The 23,688-nt window shown below is 47.8% G+C and overlaps 1 protein-coding gene and 1 long non-coding RNA gene across 4 annotated transcripts in view; one reads left to right on the top strand and one right to left on the bottom strand.

The window, feature by feature from the left end:
- The window catches only part of Trappc9 (trafficking protein particle complex 9), a 481,588-nt gene that overhangs the window by 242,497 nt on the left and 215,403 nt on the right, over window positions 1–23,688 (top strand). The gene's annotated exons all lie outside the window — the stretch shown is intronic.
- Window positions 9,177–14,575, bottom strand: LOC110310123. The gene is made up of 3 exons (XR_002379802.2): window positions 14,490–14,575; window positions 9,897–10,048; window positions 9,177–9,272 (listed from the first exon to the last, which is right to left on the bottom strand). It is a non-coding gene; the product is annotated as an uncharacterized LOC110310123 (long non-coding RNA).

Here is a 23,688-nt window from a genome sequence, read left to right as displayed (position 1 = left end):
CATTGTGTTAGGAATTGAGATTTAAGCATTAGTTCTCAGACCTTGTTTATATAAAACACAAACCCAATTCAAAGACACAATTTAAGTTAATTTTGTCTGTGCACACATATGTATGTGTGCAAGCCCGTGCATGGAGGTCAGAGGATCACCTGCAGAGGTAATTGGCTCTTTCTATTTTGTGGGTATTGGGAATAATTACATGTTTGTGAGTCTTGCTGTGAGCTCCAAAACATAAAAAACAAGTGACTGTTTCTACCCCACACTGTCATAGAGCAAACATTCTGATTCTAAAACAGAAGAAACAGAAGACAGCAAGGAAGGATCAGGCCGAACTCCAGAGAAGCAACCACAGTCTGACCTCTCCATTTTGACACGATTATATGAATGATTCCAAAGGCCTTACCACATTCCCAAAAAACTTATAAGGATTCTATTTAGCGGGAAGCTTTTGATAGCTTTTAGGGTTTGGGAAAGTGTTAGCATTTTGTGAACTTTTTAACATTTGTACTATTCTCTTTGAAAAAGCTTGTGTTGAAAAAATCTAAGAAGGCTTATTAAAGGGTTTGAACCATTTTTCACACTTGTGACATTTCAGTCTACTATGAACTATGAGGTATTTCAGAAGTTCTCAGTAAGTCTAAAAGAACTTGGCACACTCTTCACACTTGTGTGGTTTCTCTCACAAATGAATTATTTGATGTTATCTGTGATCAGAAGTCTGGTAATAGCTTTTGCTATATTGTTCCCACTTGTAATGCTTTACTCTGTATGAATTATCTGGTGTTTAGACAGTGCTGCGGAACTTCTAAAGTCTTTGTTCCATTCTTTACACTTGTAGGGTTTCACTCCAGACTGAAGTCTTTGATGACCCCTAAAGTTCTTATTATTATGTTGCCACATACTTTATCTTGTAAGAGTTCTCCACATTGTGAGTTAATCTGGGCTGACAGAGGTAGAACTTTGCAGAGAGGGCTTTTCTACATTCCTCGAATTTGTAGGGTTTCTATCCAGAATGAGCTGTTGAATGATAGAATCTGGGAAGTTCTAAAGAACTTGACGCGTGTTACAATTGTAGGGATTTTCACCTGCATGGATTCTCTTGTGTTCATAATGTAATGATGGACAATAGAAAACCAGGCCACATATTTTATAGCTGTAAAGGTTTCTCTTGTCTTTGGAAAATTCTCTTGTCTTTAGAAAAATAATGGTGGACAATGAAAGGCCTTGCCATATACTTCACATTTATAACTTTTCTCCTGTACATATTGTGTTATGTTTAGAAAGCAAACATACATCACACTTGTATCCAGTATGAATTCTCTTGTGTTTAGAAAGTGTTGATGGACAGTGGAAAGCCTTGCTACATACTTTACACTTACGGCGTTTCTCTCCTGTATGAATTTTCTTATGTTTGGAAAGTGTTGATGGACAATGGAAGGCCTTGCCACATACTTCACATTTGTAGGGTTTTCCTCCTGTATGGATTATCTTGTGTTTAGAAAGTAATGATGGAAAACGGAAGGACTTGCCACATCTTCACACCTGTAGGGCTTTCTTTTTAAATGAGTTCTCTGGTGATTTTGAAATATTTTTTTCTTCTCAAAGTCTTTGCCACATTGTTTGCATATAGCAATTTTCCCCTCCATGTCAGAGATCCAAGCTCAGTGCTGAGCAGGACAATTGCCTAGCATGGGTAGAAATGAAGTTTGAAGCAGGAATGCAGAAGTTTGTTAACCATAGCCAGTTCTGGTGATGTCATAATCCAGTTTCTGGCTACTATAAATAATGCTGCTATGAACATAGTGGAGCATGTGTCTCTGTTTTATGTTAGAACATTTTTGGGGGTATATACCCAGTAGTGGTATATCGGGGTCCTCAGGTAGAACTATTTACAATTTTCTCAGGAACTGCCAGACTGATTTCCAAAGTGGTTTTACTAGCTTGCAGTCCCACCAGCAATGGAGGACTGTTCCTCTTTCTCCATATCCTTGCCAACATCTTCTCTCACCTGCCTTTTTGATCTTAGCCAGAAACTGGATTATGACATCACCAGAACTTGCCAGGAGCCTGTTCATTTTCTTTTCTTTTTTAAAAAAATTTATTTTTTATTTATATGAGTACACTGTAGCTGTCTCCAGACACATACTAGAAGAGTGCATTGGATCCCATTACAGATGGTTGTGAGCCACCATGTGGTTGCTGGGAATTGAACTCAGGACCTGTGGAAGAACAGTCATTGCTCTTAACCGCTGAGCCATTTCTCCAGCCTACCTGTTCAGTTTCTTAACACAGTGTTATCTCTGAATCAGAATTAATATAGATAGGCATAAAGTTGAGTGGGGAGGATCTTGGAGAAGTTGGGAGAGAGGAAAACATGATCAAAATATATTGTATGAAAAAATTTAAAGAGAGAAAGAAGAAAGGAAGAGAAAGAGTAGAGGAGGACGAGGATTAAAAGAAGAAGAGGAAATAGAAATGTCCCCCTGTGTTCCTGTGGGACTTCCCTCCTGTTATCACCTGCTCTGGCTGCATTTGGACAGTTTCAAGAGCCAGCCTCCAGCCCCAGGCCTGGTACTCATTTCCAGGGAGTTTGAGGCAACCTGTGGACTAAACTGGAAAGCCCATATCTCTTCTCCATCATGGACCCTCACCTGCCACCTGAGGGTGATCCTCAGGGTGGAATACGTCTTGGAGGAAGCTAGACTCAGCCACATCAGTCATTATCATAATAGAAAGCATAGCATTTTGAACCCATTCTAATGCTTGAGAGCTATGTGTGACTCTCTCAAATTTATAGCATAGGCATCAGTCAGTAACAATGCCAAGCTAGCCACTCAACTCTTCACTTAGGTCCTCCCTTCCACTCAAAGGCAGAAATAGATACTTGTTGACTGCATCACTGGATTGAGATGATCCTCCCAGAAAGAGAACACAGCCTACATAGAAGGACCATGCCAAGGGTGATGCTTTTCCTTCAGGTGCAGAACTCCTGCCTCTGAAAGTTTGTGCTAAGATAAGGTATGGCCACCTTCTCTACAGCCGGCAGCATGCTCTTTCTAAACATGTACAGTTTGCTCACCCCATGCCTTTTGGTTGTTCCTCTTCACCTTCAGGGTGAAAGGCCGTGGAGACTCTTGGTCTCGTTCATCTGTTTCAGACATCTTGTTTGGAGTAGCCTGCTGCCTCTCTTTCATACCCTGGATGCCTTCAGACCCCCTTCTCATCACCTTCTTTGCTGTTTGTCCTTCTTTCAGCAATAACACTTTCTAGGTGTGCGAACATGGTCTTCAACCCTCATGGTCCCTCCAAGGGGGGGGGGTGGGTTTGAAGGCAAACAGGGTCCCAAACCCACAGTGAGTCCTGAACTTGTTCGTTGCCTTATGGTAAGCCTGCCTGTTTGCAAGTTCATGTTCCCTCCTTCCCAGGCTGCTTTCTCGATACTCTTCACTAACCACTCCTTCTCTGATCATTTCTCATAGCAGTAGAAACCCTAACTAAGACAGGTGTATGTCTACTCTAGGGCTGTGCCAGGTGACAGAATGAGAAAGACACGTATCCAGGTTCTGCCCCAAAGCAGAATGCCCTCTGTGAGGGATTTGGATATGTCAACAGCAATGTAAATGAAGGCTGCCTGAAGTATTCAGATCTATCTGAAAGGGAGGAGTTTTAGGGACTTGCTTATTTTTTTTTTTTTTATTAGAATCCTGAAGAGCTGTCTTTGTGTTAGTGTAGGAAGGAGGACTCCATGGTGCAGAAAGCAGAAGAAAGATTCCTTGCCACTAACCCTTCTGCCATGTTGTCTTCTCCCCCAGGGCCTCCAGTGGAGCCAGAGACCAGGCCTAGCCAGGGAAAGGGCGGTCTCTTTCCCCACCCTCAATGGGGAAGTGACCATGCAATGGCTTCGCTGTTTCACTACAGCAAGTGATGGCAACCATGCCATCTGAACTTGGTTCAAGTTTGTCTGCCACATCTGTGTGCTCCTGCTGATGGATGTGCACACCTCTCTTGTGGAATCCTCATAGCATAGGCCTCATCCAGTCTCCACCTGTGCAAACTGGCTATCCTGGAGCAAGGCCAGCACGTCATTATTTCTGCCTTCCCAGCATCATACTTGGGTATATCCAGTCCTTTTTGCTGTTTTCAACCCCAAACGTACTTGATGCAGCATCACACATGCCCATGTTCTGTCTGCATCTTGAGCCTTTACCACCCTGCAGTGGATCTTGAAGCAGTCACGCTCCTCTAAGACATTAGTACCCACTAGCTAGGATGATAGTGTCTTGTGCTTCCTCAGATGAAGGTCCCTAAACCAGGGGTCTGTGTCCCATGTCACACCACTTTTTCTTTACCCATTTCCCTGTTCCACACATAGTCCTACACAGGATACCACTTTTAAATTATGACCTATAGTTGCTCAGTAAACATTCTGTGAACAAGTGACTGGTTAAGAAACAGCAAACAGAAGTTGGTGAAGACTATTTTTGAGCAACTGGGAAAAAAAAAAAAGCAGCAGCACAGAACCTAGAGCTCTCAAGTCAGACCAGCTTGAGGCTTGGCTGGTGATATGCAAAGAAAGGAGTGGGGCTTGAGAGGACATTCTAACAATGCATTGTAAGGCCAGGACAAGAACTACCTACCTCTCAGCAGCTGGAGCCATGGCTCTCGTGGAGAATGGGAGCCCAGCAGATTAAAAGTCACACATCACAGCCCCTTGCCCATCACTTGGTGTATGACATCAGGTTTAATTTATTATAGTACTCTCATCACCCAGAATTCCCTGCCACCTCCTTTCTCCCTTAAGGCAAACACAGCAGAAACGTCTGGTACATTTGCTCTATTATTACTTCTCTGGATATGAAAACGACCAGGTTGATAAAGGAGAAGGGCTTCCCACTTCCCCAAAATGTTCCTTTCTAGAGAGAAGCATGAATATCTTATGAAACACAGCACCGTGTCCTGCTGCGATGCCCGTGCTGAGCCTCCTGCAGAACTCGCCTTATTAAAGTGTTCTTTTGATGGAGTGGGCTGGGGTGCACAGGGAAATCTTGCTTCTGTTTAGAAATCACTCGGATGTCAAATCTTTCAGGGCATTTCATCGGCCCTCTGTTTTCTGTGCATTAATCTGGCCATATTGCTCACATTTCAGGACCAAGTACCCTGCCTGGTTCTCACCAGAGAGGCACATATACCACCATCAGTGTCTTCCCCTCTGTGCTTTGCCTCAGTTCATATGGAAGGTTCTTAGCCCCAGACCCAAGAATCCGAAGATCTCCAGTCACCTGACTCCCATGTGCAGTTAGGTTCAGCATATGAGGATTATCTATTCTGGGTGTTCCTCTCCGAGCTGGCCCCAGGCCACTGGTACCCTGCGCTAGCCATGTGGGTTGTAGGGCTTCTTTTCTGGCCATGCTCATTCTCCTGTCTTGCCTTCCGCTGGTTTCATGCACAGGCTGGGTCCAGCTGGAAGCACAGAGTGCTGAGAGCCTGGAGCTACTCTTGCCTAAGCCCTCCTCTTGCAGCACAGTGCAGACCAGAGGCAGGCTTACAGGGACACAGGGGGCATGTTTAGCCTCAAGGATTTAAGTGTCATTAATTTTCACAAGGCTTCTGTGCTGAATCTACCAAGCAGGATTGTAATGACCCTCCCCAGTGTTCATTAGAGTAGGAAACAGGGCTTTGTGTCCCAAGATGTGGCATGTGGCTGATGCTATGGAAAGGTTCTGGGTTAGCAAATGAGGAGACAGGTGTTTTGAGAGCTTTATTAGGTTGCCCAGCATCGCACAGTTTTTGTAAGGGATGTGCTGGATGGGATATGCTGGATGCTGATCCGGCTTCCCTGTTCCTTCCCACTGTCCCCAATTCCTTCTGTACACACAGGGTATAGCGTAGAGTAGATGTTGTTTTCTTAACTTGTACAGCCTGTCTTTTCTTCAGAAGGTGTGTGTGTAAGAGGGAGGGAGGGGGAGGGGAACATTTGCATGTAGAGGTTAGAGGTCAACCTGAAGTGTTGTTCCTCAGGTGTCACCTGTCTTGTTTGCCTGAGACAGGATTTCTCACTGGCCTGAACCTTGCCAAGTTGGCTTGGCTGCCCAGCTAGGATTCCTAAGACACCCCCCCCCCACCAGTCTCCATATCTCCAGCACTGCATTTGTAAAGCTGTGCTGCCACTTCAGGCATTGGAAAAAAAGTTTGATTTAATTTTTACTTTATGAACATGGGTGGTTTGCCTGCATGTACGCATGTGCCCACATCTGTGCCTGCTGGTGCCCATGATGGCCAGCAGAGACTGTTAGAGCCTCTGGAACAGGGAGTACATGTGTTTGTGAGCCTCCATCATGAAAGTACTGGGACCTGAACTTGGGTCCCCCTTGAGAATAGCAAATGGTCTTAACTACTGAGCCATGTCTAACCCTGCCAGCCCCCAACAGAGAAGGTTCTGAGAATAGGACTCAGCTCCTCAATACATAACAAACACTTCACTAACTGAATTATTTCCCTAGGCCTCTTTAGAATTTTTATGACTGACAATTCTTGTTTGTTTGTTAGGACTAGACCAGATGATCTTTTAAATATGATAGATATGTTTATTCATGAATGTACATGCATGCACAAATCTGTGCATCTCACACACACACACACACACACACACACACACACACACACACACACACTGTGTATCAGTATAGATAAGTGGTATATCTGTTTTTCCCTTCACATTCTGAAAATGAAGTGTCTGGTGTTGCCCTGCTGGCCTAACCTGTGGACAGGTGGCAGCGGCTTTGTCTTTAATACTCTCCTTTTGTAACTAGAGTGTACTGCACATGCCACTTGTCCAGGACAGGCCCTGTCCACTCCGGAGTCACTCAGCTTGTTCTCACCTGGCTCAGCTCCTGGCACTCCCCAGATGAGCACGGACAAGGGGCTTAGCCTTAGCCATCTCTGGGCTGTGTCCCCATGCACAGGGAAGACCTGCTGAGCTTGCCCACACCTGCCCATATGCTCTGCCTATCATTACGCAAGTTCTGTAAGATTTGAACATGCACCTAGAGGCCTTTAGTAATCACATTTCCTTCCAGATGGGAAAGGCAAAATCTACAGCTGCCTTGTTAATGTTCTTGCTTTTAGTGAGTAAAATGGCTTCTTGAATTATGAAAAAGAAAGAAAGCAATCTACCCCAGTGGGTGGTCGTTGAAAGTTTCCTAGCTATAGGATACTTTGCCAAGTGAGCTTTCATAGCAGAACCTTCACAGAGCCTTAATGCAAAACAGTCCAGGTGCAGTGGGCAATAGAGACATGGACCACAAGTTCCAGTTAACTGTGCACTTGTCTGCTGTGTGTCTGTATGTGTTATGCAGAGTTCAGACTCCAGGAACACCCACCCACTCAGGAAATACAAGGGGTGTAAATGGGGTCTGGGGAGGTGGATTCAAGGCAAAGGGTGCTATATAGATGTGATGTCATACAAAATGCCAGAAGCCCAGACAGATGCATTCTATTCAGTGCCTTCTCTGTATCGAGTACTGTGGGGACATAGAAGTGATCAGGTGGTCAGGAGAGGGTCAACGATGTACAGTTGCGTGGCTTCAAGAAGGGTAACAACATTTTCTGGAGTCCACCTTCTTGAGCTCTTTGTATATATTGGATATTAGTCCCCTATCTGATTTAGGATAGGTGAAGATCCTTTCCCAATCTGTTGGTGGTTTTTTTGTCTTACTCACAGTGTCTTTTGCCTTGCAGAAGCTTTGCAGTTTTATGAGGTCCTATTTATCAATTCTTGATAAATGTGCAAGCCATTGCTGTTCTGTTCAGGAATTTTCCCCCTGTGCCCATATCTTCAAGGCTTTTCCCCACTTTCTCCTCTATAAGTGTCAGTGTTTCTGGTTTTATGTGAAGTTCCTTGATCCACTTAGATTTGACCTTAGTACAAGGAGATAGGAATGGATCGATTCGCATTCTTCTACATGATAACAACCAGTTGTGCCAGCACCATTTGTTGAAAATGCTGTCTTTCTTCCACTGGATGGTTTTAGCTCCCTTGTCGAAGATCAAGTGACCGTAGCTGTGTGGGTTCATTTCTGGGTCTTCAATTCTATTCCATTGGTCTACTTGTCTGTCACTGTGGGGTCTCTGTACCCCTTCTTAGAATTGGGAACAAAACATCCATGGAAGGAGTTACAGAAACAAAGATTGGAGCTGTGACGAAAGGATGGACCATCTAGAGACTGCCATACCCAGGGATCCATCCCATAATCAGCTTCCAAACGCTGACACCATTGCATACACTAGCAAGATTTTGCTGAAAGGACCCTGATATAGCTGTCTCTTGTGAGACTATGCCGGGGCCTAGCAAACACAGAAGTGGATGCTCACAGTCAGCTAGTGGATGGATCACATGGCTCCCAATGGAGGAGCTGGAGAAAGTACCCAAGGAGCTAAAGGGACCTGCAACCCTATAGGTGGTACAACATTATGAACTAACCAGTACCCGGAGCTCTTGACTCTAGCTGCATATGTATCAAAAGATGGCCTAGTCGGCCATCACTGGAAAGAGAGGCCCATTGGACACACAAACTTTATATGCCCCAGTACAGGGGAACGCCAGGGCCAAAAAAAAAAAAAAAAAAAAAAAAAAAAAAAAAAAAAAAAAAAAAAAAAAAAAAGGGAATGGGTGGGTAGGGAAATGGGGGAGAGGGGGGAAGGTATGGGGGACTTTTGGGATAGCATTGGAAATGTAATTGAGGAAAATACGTAATAAAATATATTAAAAAAAAAAAGAAGGGTAACAACAGCTAAGCCTTGGGGCCACTGGGTGCACAGGCTGGACACATCTACCCTGGCCCATTATTCTGGGTTTCCAAATGGCTGTGTGGCAGATGAGGTAACTGTTGAAGAACTAGTCATACCGTGCCTCAGTTTCCTTATGTGGGAACAGAGGATTGAGGTAGATTAAACTTCCCAATTCATCCTCACACATTTTATGAATCCGTGATCCAGACACTACCCAGAGAAAGTCTGCTATGTAATTTACATATGATCTATCAGCTTGCGTGCATGAACACACATTGTATATGTCTACATAACTGTGTTTCGCTTCACATTTGAACACTCAGCACTTCCTTTGCTTGTCTCTTCATACCTCTTTGTCTCTCAGAATAAAGTCCCCCAGGGCTCCCAGGCCTCCTTCCTTCCTCGATGGCCGTCCCCATCTCTTCTCATAGTACATGCTTGTCACTTGCCTGGGACCAGTGCACTGTTCCTTCCAGCATCCTTTTCTATACGGATAGGCATTGAATCCTCAGATGTCACTCCCCACTGAGTGCCCTTTTCCTGCCTGCCCTGCTGCCAACTTGGGGCCTCCTTGTAGTGACACATTCTGTGACACATTCTGCTCATCATCCTAAGAAGCCATCACCTGGGTCTTTGTTACTAACAGCTGGAGGCAGGGTTTTCCTTGTATGTGCTTTCCTCCCAATATACAACCCTGTGCCTAGTCTGGAGACAAAGGGAGACACACACACACACACACACACACACACACACACACACAGAGACAGAGAGACAGAGAGAGAGAGAGAGCCAGAGCCAGAGAGCCAGAGAGAGAGAGCCAGACAGAGACAGAGACAGACAGACACACACACACAGAGTGACAGAGAGTGAGTGGGGAAGAATGGCCCTCAGGAGGACTAACGTGGGCCTAAAACTATTATTAAGACAGTTATTACACTGGTGCCAGCCAGTCACAGCCCCAACACATCGGAGAATGGGGTACAGGTGATCTGGGCTTGACATCTGAGTGGTGGAAAGGGTAGGTATCTGGTGAGGCTTCTGCCTGGGGTGTACCATGGCCGAAACCCACCCTGAGTTTCTAGGAAGGCCACTGGCTGTTCTTACTGTACCTCTTTATGGTGAGTGCCTTGGAGTTGTCACCACCCAGAGCCCGTGGAACTCAGGGCAAGAACTCTTCTTTGAGACAGGGTCAGAGCTGGACTCCAGCAACTGTTTCTCTCTCCTGAACTCTGGGCCAGGTGGGATGCAGGGAAACTTATGCCTATGGGATGGGGAGAAGGAAGGTTGATATTTTTAGCATCTGCATGGAACTTGAGCCTGTGAAGCCTGCTATGGATGTTTCCTGGCAGGAGGCTCCTAATTACCATTTGTTCATAAAGACCATGAGTGCAGACGCCCGGAGTCCCCTCTCTCCCTTCACTTTTGTGGCACCCTCCCAACAGCTTCACCATGCCTGGCACTGACTCACCTTCTAGACCTGATGCGGCCGGTCCAACTTGCTTCCTGTTGGGACAGCTGCAGTGAGACCATGTCCCTCAGTCAGGAGCCCGTGGCAGACATCATGACTACCCCCTAGACAAGTCTAACAGGCATTGTAAGGCATTGTAGGGTAGGTTTCTGAGGTGCCTCTTTAGTTACAGCTTTCCTGGGGGTACATAGTGAGAATAAACTAAAAACCTAGCTCTTTTCCTGGGACCCAGACCTTGGCTTGGATGGTGTGGCTGCCCTTTGTTTAGGCTCCAAGTGAGTCAGGGAGACCCTGGGAGCACAGCGCTAGCCTTGACTTTGTTCTCAAGGTTGAGCTCAGCCCATTTTGTCTGTGCTTCCTTTTGATCTGAATACCAGACTTTTTTTTTTTTTTTTAAGTAAGGACTACAAAGTCTAATTTGGCCCAATGAGTTATCTTCCCCTGTCCTTGCTGTTCCAGAGAAAGTCTGGGGTGGAAGCTCCTGACCACTCAAGCCTGAGGAAGTGGAGTGGCCCATCCTGGACTGCCTCACTGGCTTCCATGCAGGAGAGGATGAGCTGCCTCAGTAGAAGTTAAGTCTGGAAGGCATGGGGAGAAATGTGGATGCACTAATCCTAGGAAGGAGGTCTTGCTGTTCAGAGGAGGGAGGCACAAAGGAAGGATGTGCCCGGGGGTCTTCCATAAGATACGGAAGCCAGATGGTCCCAGAGAAGGAAGGAAGGAAGACATGGTGCCTCCAGCGGAAAGGGTTGTTCTTATGGCTCTTAGACTCATACCCAGTGACATGGGGGCAGGGAGGAGATAGATTCAGTAGCATTGGTTGAGGGCTCCAAAGAGCTGACTGTTCAGAATGAATTTCCAATTCATTTGTCAATTTACCATATGTTCGTGGAGTGTTTATTACATGTCAGACACTATTTGAGCAGTCACCCTTTCCCTGGAGATCTGCAAATGAAGCCTGTGGGTGCTGTCACTAATTATCCCTGAGTCACTGAGTCATTGAGGAAGCAGGAAGCCTAACATTGTAGCATCTTTGTTGGAAAGAGGATGCACGCGGGGGTGGGGTGGGGTGGGGGTGTGGGGTGCTGGGGAAGGAAAGAATGAGGAGGAGGAGATTCTCACCAGTCTGGATGCCACCTCTTGCTAGCAGGGTAGAAATGACCTAACAGGGCTTTCTGATACTCTGTGCAAGCAAGTTTAGTACATATGAGTTGGAGCCTTGTTCTAGCGTAGCACAGGTAACTGGCAGGACAAGTCTGGCAGAGGTAGCTATGGGAGCTTGAACTTGGTCGATATGGCTGCTTAGCACTGTTCCCCAAAGGCCTAGAGGATAGAAAGGGGCAGAGCTTTTGTACTGTGAGGGCTGTCTAAGAAGTACCATGTCAGCTTCTTTGTTAGGCAGTGCTGAAGTAAACATTGCCCTCTTAGAGAGCAGGCGTGTAGCCTTCTTTTCCTCCAAACACAGCTTCACCAAAGCTGCCACAAAGTTGTGGCCTTTAAGTAACTTGGCTAATAAGTCATCAGTGATCTCTGGCCTTGTTGTAGAGTCACACTGTATGTCCAAACTAGCCTCAAACTTGTTATATAGTCCAGTCTGGCCTTGAACATGAACTTCTACTTCAGCCAGGGCTGGGGTGATAGGTGTATGCCACCACACCTGGCTCTGTAGCTGCTGTAACTGTCTCCTACACCTCTTCCCACCATGAACCTATTATCTTCATAAATCACTGGAGGTCCATGTGTGTGTGTCTATAGCAACTGAGAAATAGCCTTGAGGAACACCTGTGTCTCCTTGATGTGTCCTTTACTTCATGTATCTCCCCCTCTCTAATGTCTTCCTTTCTTGACCTGCCCTTGCTTCTGGGTGCTCCCCACCTCCCCTCGCCCCCCGACATTCCCCAGGATTCACTGAGGAGGTCCTGTTGGTAGTCTGGTTTACGCGTGCAGAAATAGCCCTATAGTATTGAATCCCAGCTGCTTCTGTAAGAAGGAGGCTCCTAAACTCTCCTCAGTGGTCCAGAAAAGAACTGATTAGACCAAGAAGGGAGGGAGTGCTTGCGGTAAGCACAGCTGAGAGCATGCTGCTCTCCTCTGCCATCAGTCTGCACTGGGACTGATGTAGGATTGGGAGAGGTGGAGCAGAGGGTTGTTGGGGGTCCTTTCACCAGCACTACTCTGGCTGTTTGCCTTTTTCCCCCAATTTTTTTTTTTTTTTTTTTTTTTTTTTTTTTTTTTTTTTTTTNTTTTTTTTTTTTTTTTTTTTTTTTTTTTTTTTGTCTATTGGTTGTGTCCCCTTGGTAAGCTAGACAGCATGCAGGTTCTTAAGAAACATTCCGTATCACACAACTCAATGAAATGGACATGGGGATCCAGCCACACTGGCTGCAAAGAGCACCGAACTACCCTCAAATGTATCATATATGTAAGCGAGACTCAGACCTCAAATGTCCTGTGAGTCTTTTCTCCTGCTTCTGCTACTAAGAGGCTTGGCTTCCTCAGAAGGCCTTTCTGCGTATACAGAGCCTTTCCTTCCATCCCAGCTTTACCCTGTCCTGATCCAAAGACTGAGGAGAGAGATAAAACTGGCCCTGGGTAAAACCAAACCAAACCAAACCAAACCAAACCAAGGGAATATAAGCTTGGTTACCACTGCAGAAAGTGTGTTCTTTGCACATTTATTCTCCTGTTTTATTTGGCTTTCTGTGTTTTATTTAATGAACACAGATTTATTTTCAGGATATGCCAATGCAGGTTCTGACTTCACACATATACCATGTTTTCAATTTCACTGATGCTCAGGTTAGAATTTTCAATTAAACTTACACACATCTAATACATCTTTTTTTCTTTATTTTTACTCATGTACTCTGGGGGAAAAAAACAGTGCTTTCAAAATTAAAGTTAACATGGGGCTGTAAACTTTGAGAGAAGCAATTATTTTGAATTATATTAGTAACCACACAGTTTGTCTTTTACAAGGCAGTGTGAATGATAGCAAGCTTTAACTAAATTCTATTATGATCTGAAGGCAGAGGCAAACTAACAATTAGCATATAAAACCCCGTGGAACAAAAGGAGCCTACTGTCAATCAAACAACCCCTGCAGGAGGCAATTTTACTGGGGTAAAATAACTGACTGATAACTGACCACCTGAAGGCAGGAAGGCGACCCAACAGACAGTTAAATTACCCTCCCCCAACACACACACACACACACAAACACACACACACACACACAAATTACCCTCCCCCAACACACATAAAAAAAATGGAAACAAACACATTTCTACTCAATTTCTTATGGAAGGTTCTGATTCCTAGCCTCTTGTTGCCACATGTGTGACTTTCACTAATAAGAGGCTCTCCCCTGAGAATACTGAAGAAAGAAGAGGAGCGTCCAGGACACAGGGGCTCTTCCCTGGGGGACCATTGTGAGTGGCACCCTCCCCAGCGTGATCAACAAATAAAATGAAAATACTTTGCTTCCTTGCTACAAGATGCCATATTGCTGGAATATTTAGAAATATAAAAAGGTGGAATTTTAAACTTTCAGCTTTTGGTTAGAAATTATTAGTGCGTCACAAATTGCCCTCTGGTGAGCCCTCGGAAACCCCGTTGCCCGGCCCTTCCTGGAAATCCAAGGACCCAATGAGCTTTTTAAAGCTTATTTTGGAGGACGTAGTCGTTCTTGTTATCAAATCGCACATGAATCGGGGTGAAATTATTGGTTCGGCAGACCAGTAAGGGTACACCGGTCACCTTTGGCCTCTTGTCTCTAGGGCACCCAGATTACCATTGCAAAAGCATAGTCCATGGCTCTCACAGTCTGTGCAACAGTGAAGCCGCCTGAATTTCCCCCACAGGAGGGGCCAAGCAGGGAGAGCTATGGGCAGGGCCGCTCCGCAATGCGGGATGTTCCCCATGCTCGTTCTGTGGACCCGGCTACGTTCCTAACATTGAGCATTTTTGCTGCTGCAGCCTGGTTCTAGGTGGGACACCCTCACCCTGCAGACATAGTGGGGCATTCATTTTTGTCATATCATTACTGCTTGGACACCCTCACTCTGAAGACCCGGCAGGGCGTCTTTAGGCTGTGGATCATCACCCTGTGTGACGGCATGGATCATCCAGGTAGATGCTATACCACTGGGGCTGTGTGCCAGTCACCAATGGGGCACCCACGTTCTCTCTCTCTCCGTGCCCCCAAACCAAGGACCTCGAGAGTCATTCTTACCCGCTAGATGGCACCACAGAATGCATTCTTAAAGTGCATTCTGTCGCATTGCCACGCCTGCGCACTGAGATCCGCTGACTGCCTTGCTGCCATGGCCGCGGTGTACCGAGTATTTGTGTGGATAGCCATCCCTGCCAACTCAGCGGAGCATCCTTAGGCTTCAGATCTCCACCCAGTGTGGCTGCGCACCGATACCCTTAAGGTTGCTCCGATGCTGATCAACTGTGGGGCCTCATTGTGTGGGCTGCCGGCCTCGTGGACTGGCGTTCCTACCCGGTAGAGGGCGCCGCAGAATGTGTCTCCACCGAGCAGATTGCCGCATTGCCGCGCCTGCGCACTGAAGTCTGAGCGGACTCGCCCAGCAGACTGCGTCACAGCTGCCTGCATTCCAGATCTCGACGGACGTCTCTAAAGACTGCAGACTGCGGCACGGCTGGAAGCTGAGCGAACCCCTTTACTACGGCTCTGTGACCACGAACCGAAGAGGACCCGGTGGCTTGTTAGCCCATCTTATTGTGATTTTAGGCCTTGTGTGATAGCTCATCCAAGCGCTGGTGCTATGTAGTCGATCATTGCCGCAGCTCTCCGGCCAGCTTTGGCTCTCCGGGAAGATCCGGGGCCTTTACTCTGAAAATGGTTGGATAGAAGAGCTGCGACCCTGCTGCGGAGCCGGGAGTTTTTCACTTGTGGTGGTGACCGAGGAATGGGCAAAAGGAGGCACAGAAAAAGCCCAGATATTTGTGTTGGTGCGGCTCGTGCGAGGGCAGCGTTGAGATACCTTCGAGCACAGAACCCTGCAGCTTGCGATACAACGGAGAGCTTGGCCGATCTTTTTACCCTGGAGACACTAGCACAGAGGCTTGCCATCACCCTGTGGATAGGCGCATTGTGGTCTTCGCACAATGATGAGCCATGGAGGTCTCCCCGCTTGGCTGGGACTTGGGCATATGCCGTTACCCAGCCAACGCCTGCACAGCTCTTTGTTATCTTAATCCTGGGGAATTATACCTATTTGTGGCTGCACTTCAGTGACTGAACGGATGTTCTTACCTTAGGGATAGAGGCACAGTGGAGCTGCGCACAGATACCCAACGAGGCATCCTTAGAGGGTGGATCGCTTGAATGGTTTTGGTGGCGCACTAAGGTTCTGCATGGTATTTTTATTCCCGCGGATGGTGGCGCAGCAGAGCTGTGCACAGATAATCTCAGAGTGCCTCACCCTATATGGCTGCGGCTTACGCACTAAGGAATTAAATGGATATCGTTATTTTGGATGATGGTTTAACAGAGTCTGAACTACTTGGCGGATGCCTGCATTGTGGTGGCTGAGCAGCAAATGCACGAGTGGATTTTAACCTGAGATGTTGGTATAGCAGAAACCCTTATTTGTGGATAAGTGCATCTTGACAGCTGCGTTTGAAAAGCCTAAGAGGATCTTATCCCGGGGATGGTGTTTCTGAGCATCCTTACCCTGCGTGTAACTACATTGTGACTGCTGCACACTAAAGATTTGGGCTTCTTTTATTTATTTATTTATTTATTTATTTTGCCCTAAGGATAAGGGCATTGTGAAACGTCCTTCCTTACTTTGTGTGGTGGCTGCATACTAAGGATCAGAGAAGATTTTATTCTGGGAATGGAGGTGGAGTATTTAGACCCCGCGGGCCACTCTGTGGCCATAGCTGCATACAAAGGTTGGGTATGGTAAGACCGATCATCTTTACCATGTGGATATATACATTGCAGCAGCTGGGCATTAAGGATCCAGGCTGATGTTTTTCTGGAGCTGGTGGCACAGTGAGAAGCGTCCTTTTACTGTTCCATTGTGTTGGCTGCGCACTAAGAATCTAGGCAGATACCCTTATCTTGGGGACGAAGGCACAATGGAGCGCCCTCGCCCAGATGGTAGCCTCATTGTTGTGGCTGCACATTAAGATCTGGAATTGTTAAGGCTGCGCCTGTCACAGCTGCATCTGTTTCCCCAGGATCTGGGCGGGCCATTTTGCTCTGTGTTTAGGCAGAGGCACAGCTGGAAGCTGGATGGCCGACCTCAGCTTTGTGCAGCACTGTGTCACCTTGGAGCCCTGCTCACCCACTGGATTTCTCTTATTCTGTGAATAGTTGCATTCTTGGTCCATACTCTACAGACTAAGAGCGTGGGTGGGATTTCAAACCAGCCAACCTGTGTCACAGATGTATTTGTTTGTTTGGATCAGGGCACTTTATTCCCACAGAATGCCTCACAGCAAGGAGCTGGGCAGATGGCTTTGTCCTGAGGGTTGGGGGATGACCCAATGGAGCCTTTACTCTGTGGATAGCCACACTGAGTGGCATGCTAAGGACCCAGACAGGCTCTATAGCCATGCAGGCTTCGTCACAGCTGCATACACACAGCCAAAGCCTGGTGTGGCATTCTTACACCGCGGATGGTTTTCCAGAGGAGCTCACTGCACCTACTGAGTGGCTGCATCAGCACCGCTACCCTCAAGATGGAGGGCAGACATCTTTATGCTGGGGTTTATACAGCGGCACTGGGTTATGATAACTCAGAAGGGCATCTCACCTCCCTGTGGCTGCAGGGGTGCCATAGGCACTGAGATGACTTGGGCAGACATCTTCGTCTTTTGTATGGTGGTACAGTGAAGGTGTGAACAAACCAAGCCAAATTTCTGTCTGGTCGCTGCTACATGTGGAGAACCCAGGAGTGCTTCCTTGCCCTCAGGAAGCCATGTTGTGTCCCATTCAAAAGGTATTTGGATTTCTGTTCTTTGTGACGATGGCACTGCTTTGAGTGAGCGCCAAGGATGCCGGTGGAGGGTTTTACCCTGTGGTCAAGGGTTGATCAAGGCCAGCAATCCTTATCTTACAAGGGAGCAACATGGCCTGCTGTCACTGCCTTATAGATGGCTGTGAGGATCACCGATTCCCTTGGCAGATGTCCTTGCCTCAAAGACGGTGAAAGTGCAGAGCTATAGTGAGATTCCACTTGGGTGCTTCAATGCTCTCATGGCTGTGGCTGTGTGGAAGAGACCAGGCAGACGTCCTTGCCACGCTGCTGAGGCACAGTGGAGCTATCTGCAGAGAAGGCATCCTCAATTGGGCAGCGGTGGCTGTGCACCGAGTTCCTGGGTTGATGTCTGCATAGGAGGTGACATAGAGAACCTGCAGACTCATTAACCAGTTGGCTTTCTTTATGCTGTGGCTTTTAGGATGGATGCTTCAGCTCCAAGGAAATGGTTGGGTATCCTTACCCAGCGAAGAATGCTGTGCTTTGGGGTGTTTACTGAAGACCCGGGCAGTTGTTTTTTTAACCCTGCCAACTGCATATATTGGATTATGGCTGTGTGTGTGTGGTGGGGGGAATGCACCAAGGACCCAGGTGTTTAGCCTTCCTATTTGGATTGCAGCAGGACTCCCAGCGTACCCCAAGGACCACAGCAGTCTTGATCACATCGCTTGGGGAGGATCTGGGAGGCGTCTTGTTGGCTTGGGTTTGCAGTGGTAGCTGCTGCTTGTGAGCAGTGAGGCACTCTCTGGGCTCCCACCCATTGGGGCTGCCCGGTCCTCTCTGCCAGGCCACACTTGCAAGGATCTTGTGGCGCACTCAGAGCTTTCAGTACTGACTGGAGGAGAAGGCTTCCGCACGGCCAGAGCTCCAAGGGGGCTCAGACAGGCCTGCTTTCCAGCGTGCGGATCCTCTCCTGTACCCAGTCCCTTCAGAACTCAACCAGGTTCCACTCCAGTCTTCTCAGGATCTGTTAAAGAAAACTCCAGTCTCGGATATCTCCGAGTCGTGTCTAACTCTTCTCTTTCGTCTCTGTGCTTAGCACGCTAGTACCTTCTGTTCTCTCTGCGTTTTTAATGTTCCCAGTGTTCAGCAGCCTTGGATTTACCCCCACCCCACCCTTGTGCCTTTATCCCCCCGTCCTCCCCTCCCCTTGGCACTATCCTTACCCCATCTTAGCTGAACAGGGTTGTAGAGTAGATGGGTACATGCCCACCTTACTGTCTTTGTGAAAGCTTTTCCTTCTGAACTGCTTTTCCTTAGCTAGCTACAAGGCTGCCTCCTTGTCTCAGCCAGGTCTCTGCAGAACCATATAACTTTGATAACCCAGCGGCAAGGCATGTATTGTAGCCACACTCTTCCCTCCCAAGACGATTAGCTTGGGTTGCCTCCACAGCCCCCTAACTAGTTTCTAGTGTTTCCCCAATAGTCTGCTGTTTATAGTAATCCCATTCAAACCAAAGTGAGACTTCCCAGCTGTGCCTCTCTAGCTATTCAGAATAGACCCCACAGTCCTTATAATGGCAGGCAAGCTGTTTATAACCTGTCCCAAACCCTTCCCTCTGCCCCCACATTTGTCCCGCTCCTTCCCACCCACTAGCATCTAGCCCTAGCTCATCCTAGCTGAAGAGGTTGAAGGGATATGTGGGTACATGCCCACTTTATTGTCTATAGCTATGAGGCTGCCTCCTCCTCTCCTGCCAACAGGCTTTGCTGACCTATAATCCAGTCAGTGCATCAGCAAGGCATGCATTGTAGGCACCCTCTCCCCTCCCCCCACCTGGCCCCAGGTTCCTGAGTTTCTTACAGTAGTCAATATGCTTATCGATAGACTGTCTTTTGCTTGTGGTCCTTCCCCCTTGCGTATAGCTAAGCTTCCTGTGGAGGGGGTCCCCATTGGATTCATTGACCTGTACTGTGTATTTGTTATATTGTATCTTCAATAAATAAATGTTGCAAGTGTGCCTCCTGAAGAACATGGGAAAGTTCTTTGGAGGTTCGGTCCTTCACTGCAGTAAGGAACAGGGTTTTTTCCCTGGGTCTCATCCGACTGGAGGCCAGAGGTCTGTACTGGGTTCCAGAAGAATGGGCTCTCCTGCTCCTTTCTCACGCCTACTTACTGTCTTTGTGAACCATAGCTTGCTGAAGATACAGCTGTGTGTGTGTGGTGGGGGGCAGGTATATGGTGTGTGTGTGGGTGTGTGTGCACGTGCACAGCAAGGCTGGCCAGGGAGCCCCCAAGGTTCCTCCAGTCTCTGCCTCTCTAATAATGGGATTTTAGGTTCATGCTGCCATATCCAACGTTATAAGTGTGGCTTTGGGGGTTAAACTCTGGTCTTCATGCTTCTGGGGCAAGCTCTTTACAGGCTGAGTCATTACCCGGCCCTCAAGCAGTTCAAATGTGTATCTGCTTCAGGATTGCAATCACTCCCCGCCTTCTGGCCAGTCTCACACGGAGCTGGTGGAAAACGGGAAAGAGCCTCATTGTAGTGCACACGGTTGGCTGTTCTCAGTCCCGGCCAAAGGAAGTTCTTCACATCCTTAGCTGAGAGTCTGACAGGTGTGGAGCTAGAGACCGTCACCTTGTTTATTCTGTTTTCTCTCCTCATTACGTTGAAGAGCTGCTTAGGTCTCCAGTCAGACAGCTGGGTAGGTCATGTCTAATGCTCCTGGTGTCCTGGATGCCTATGTAGCGTGGTGTGTGACCACAAAAGGAGCATAGTGGTTTGGTATCTCAGAAGAAAAGACCTGCATTGTAAGATGGCCTCCAGATTGGGCTTCTGGCAATCTGAGAACAGCTGGTCCTATTTTAATGCTGTTTTAAAAATAATAAAATAGTGAAAATAAAATGCTACAGGCTGTACATCTGCTGACAGTTTCTGGCGAGGTATCTGCCATGATATCCTCCTTTGGTATCTTGACAGGGAGCTAGTAAGGAGGATTCATGAACCACTTTGTTAGGCTGGGAGCGGAGGGGACTAAAACCCAAGAAATGTAGAAAGCCTCCATGCTTGGAGACATGTGGAGTCACGGAGCTGAGAGCCATCCTGTTGGCCGCAGGCTTAAGCTCCTTGCTAGAATGTATAGCGATGTTTGTAAACAGAACCCTTTTTCTTAAGGACATCCTTCCTTACCATTGACTCCTCTCTCTTGTGTGACTGTCCCTTCCCTCTCTCCTGCTCCCACCCACACACCTGCTGGGCCCCTGACCAGTGTTTCCATTGTGTTGACTACTTCAGTATGGGGTGCTGAGTGTGGTGTGAAGAGTCTGGCTACCTTGTGTTCAAGGCACCGTGTTTTTCTTTTGGAACCTGTCCTTTTGTTGTGTCTGACCTGAGTGGTGGTAGGTGGAAGCCATGAGGGTACCGAGTGAGGTACCAAGTGATATTTCATGTCCCCCGGATTCAGCCTGGCCTGCTTACACCTGTGCAAGCAAGCAGTCCATCTGGGCTGCCTTATATGTTGGTGGAAAGCCAGATGTGAGCTTACTTGTCTGTGAAGTGAAAGGTGAGAAGTGGAAGGTGACTGTCCTCGGTGTCACACAGGTGATAGCTCCCTGCAGGCATGCTTTTCACAAAGCTCTGCCTATCACTCTTTTCTCAGGAATTCAGTAGGGTTTAAGCTCAGAGGGGTGGATGTAGAACAAGTGGATCCCCAGGCTCTAGGAGGTTATGAGAGTGTTAGACAACAGCGCATCTTACAGTGAAGATGGAGAAAAGGCCAGGCAGGGCTATCTCTTAGCCTTTGAGGGGAATGGAAGGCACACAGAACAGAAGGTCAGCATAAAAGCTGCACTGGTTAGCTGGGCTGCCCCAGAGGAATCTTCATTCAAGTGTGTGGCCTGAGGGAATTCTATAAGCAAGAACACATGGCTGAAAATGAACCAGGGAACTCAGACCTGTGGCTGCAGATGGTGTCTAAGCCCAGTGCCATGGTGTGATCAGGCAGGTGCCTATGTCTTAGGGTTCGTTTCCATCTCTGGAGTGTTTGTCATGCAAGTCACTATTTGTTGGCCATCACTTGGCCTCTCCAAGTTGGGACAAGGGCATGGTTGATGCATAAGTCCGCTAGAGACTTAGTGGTACCTTCCCACAGGGAATCTACCTGCAAGGGATGTATGCTAGAAAAGAGCCAGGTCAAGGTCCACATCTCAGATCCCAGAGGGGCTCAGATAGTTCAGAGTTGGGAAAGAACTAAGTGTGGTCTGTGCACAGGTCGATGTTGACACAGGGAGGAATTCTTGCAGGACACAGTGGTGGGGGCTGAAGTGCAGGCTGTGTGCAAATGCCACTTGTGTCATAATCATGAAGTAGCTATTTGCAAGGGGCATATGCAGCCCAGGTTTTCATACCCTCTGAGCTGCCGACACTCTGGGTCTTTCCTACTCACAGTCCATTTTCTTAAACCCAGCACTGAACGTTCATCATTTGCAGAGATGCAAGCATGGTGAGACCGAGGTCTACCAAACCTTTCCACGGATCTCGTCAGTTTTTGGCCAGATCAGTGGTACCTTTGGTTACAATGTACAGAGGGAAGGGACCAGGAAAGGGGGGGGATTTGGGAACAGATGGCTCCTGGTTCTTAGGTTCATTAGCTAGTGGGGAGGCCACTCAACTCTGCAGATAGGGCTTTTCTCCTTTGTAAAATAAGAAAAAGAATTGCACAGAGAGCCCCAAACTCTGAAGGTCAGGGGAATCATGCTTTTGGTCTATGGGCAGGGTGGTGTTTTGAGGGGGAAGCTCTGTGGAGTGTCTGGAGCTGTCCATCAGGAAAGGGAGTCATGGAGACTTAAAGTGGGGCAGGATTGTGGGGCTCACTGGAAGTGAGGTGGGGTAGCTATGGAAGACCTTGGAAGATGAGCTGGGGTTTGCCTTAGTCCCTGGCAGTTGATCGAGGCTGCTGGATGGGGGGCATTTCTAGCCTCGAGTGAGTTTTCAATTCTCTGTTATTTTTGTAACTTAATCGCAGCGGGCAGAACAGCCGATGAGGAGCCTTTGAAGCCGACTTCAGAGGCCGGTTGCCTCCTCTTCACCCCCTCCCCACTTCCTGTGTCTTTCATCTCTGCTCTTATCTAGATCACCATAGTTAATTATTTCCCCCAATATTAGCTCTTTCTCCCTGCAGCTCCATCATCTCTCCAGGAGAACCTTGTGGTTTCTGCAGGAAGCACCCTTGGCAGCCTCAAGAGTAGAGGCATCAGAGTGGCCACCCATCTGAGCATGGTGCCCAGGGCTCTTCCTCTCTCGGGAAGGTGGGAACGTGTTTGGGGGCTCCCAAGGCCTCCATTGGTCTCTCTAAGAGCAATTGTGGCTGCTGTTTCATCCTTCCCCTGCCGGTCTCTTCCCCACTTCTCTTAGGGGTTTATGTGCATCAGGCTGTAGTTTAGCCCTGGGATAGAAAAAGTGTAGAGGAGTCACAGCAGAGACAAGGAGGCTGATTCCTTAGGGAGACTTGAGGAGTGAGGGACAGGAGAAGGGAGTACCTGGGGCAGGTGGGTGGGTTTGGATGAGGGAGATAAATTGCTTTGGGCAATGGGCTATGGGCTTGGGAACTTTATGGGCTCTGTTTTTCATGGCAAAGAGTGGGGTGGTGGTGGTGGTGAGCTCCTATCCAGAATTTGAATTCCACAGAAGTTTCTCTCCTGTTTAGGTCTCTGTCTCTTTCTCTGTGCAGTGTGTCTGTCAGCCACTGTAGGCTGGGCTTTGATCTTTTGGGCCCCGACCCTTTCTTTTTTTAGCACCCGACCAATGTGTCTCTCTAACAGTCACATAAGTTCAGTCTGTTCTAGGAATGGGATCCCCTGTCTCTGCCCCAAGCTGGCCCCAGGGCAGGCACAGGGCCACTACTATGTAGCCTGCAGTCAGTGGGACCAAGTCTGCTGTGGGACTGTTTGCCCACCCCAGCCTGGACTGCTCTGTCACTTTTTGCATTGGGGCAGGACAGGTCACCGGATGGTTTTCAGGGCCGTTGATGAAGCGTGCAAGGGTTCTAGTGCTGGACTTGCACAGCCTGGATGACCAGTAAACAAGGACTTACTTGGATTAGCCCCAATCCCAGGGAAACTGGAAATGAGTCACCTGGTGACGCCGCCAGCAGAGATAAAATCATGAGGATATGTTTTTTTTAAAAAGTGGCAGCTGTTTAATGTCAGGCAAGAAGAGGAGGAGGACGAGGACGAGGAGGAAGAAGAGGAAGCAGTAGCAGCAGCAGCAGCAGCAGCAGCAGCAGCAGATTGCTCTCTGATGCAAGTTTACTGTCAACACAGAATCCATGAGGAGCAGAGTCCCTGTAGCTCCGAGCAGCTGTTATCCCTGCTGCTGTAGGAGCTGCTGGAGGGGCCAGGCAGCAGTGCTGGCAGATGTATGTGATGTTGTGTGTCTTTCCTTAGCAGGGGGCAGAACCTATGTTCATGCA

The sequence above is a fragment of the Mus caroli genome, chromosome 15 (assembly GCF_900094665.2).
Source record: "Mus caroli chromosome 15, CAROLI_EIJ_v1.1, whole genome shotgun sequence".
Lineage (NCBI taxonomy): Eukaryota > Metazoa > Chordata > Mammalia > Rodentia > Muridae > Mus > Mus caroli.
This window is presented reverse-complemented; position numbering and strand designations above follow the sequence as displayed.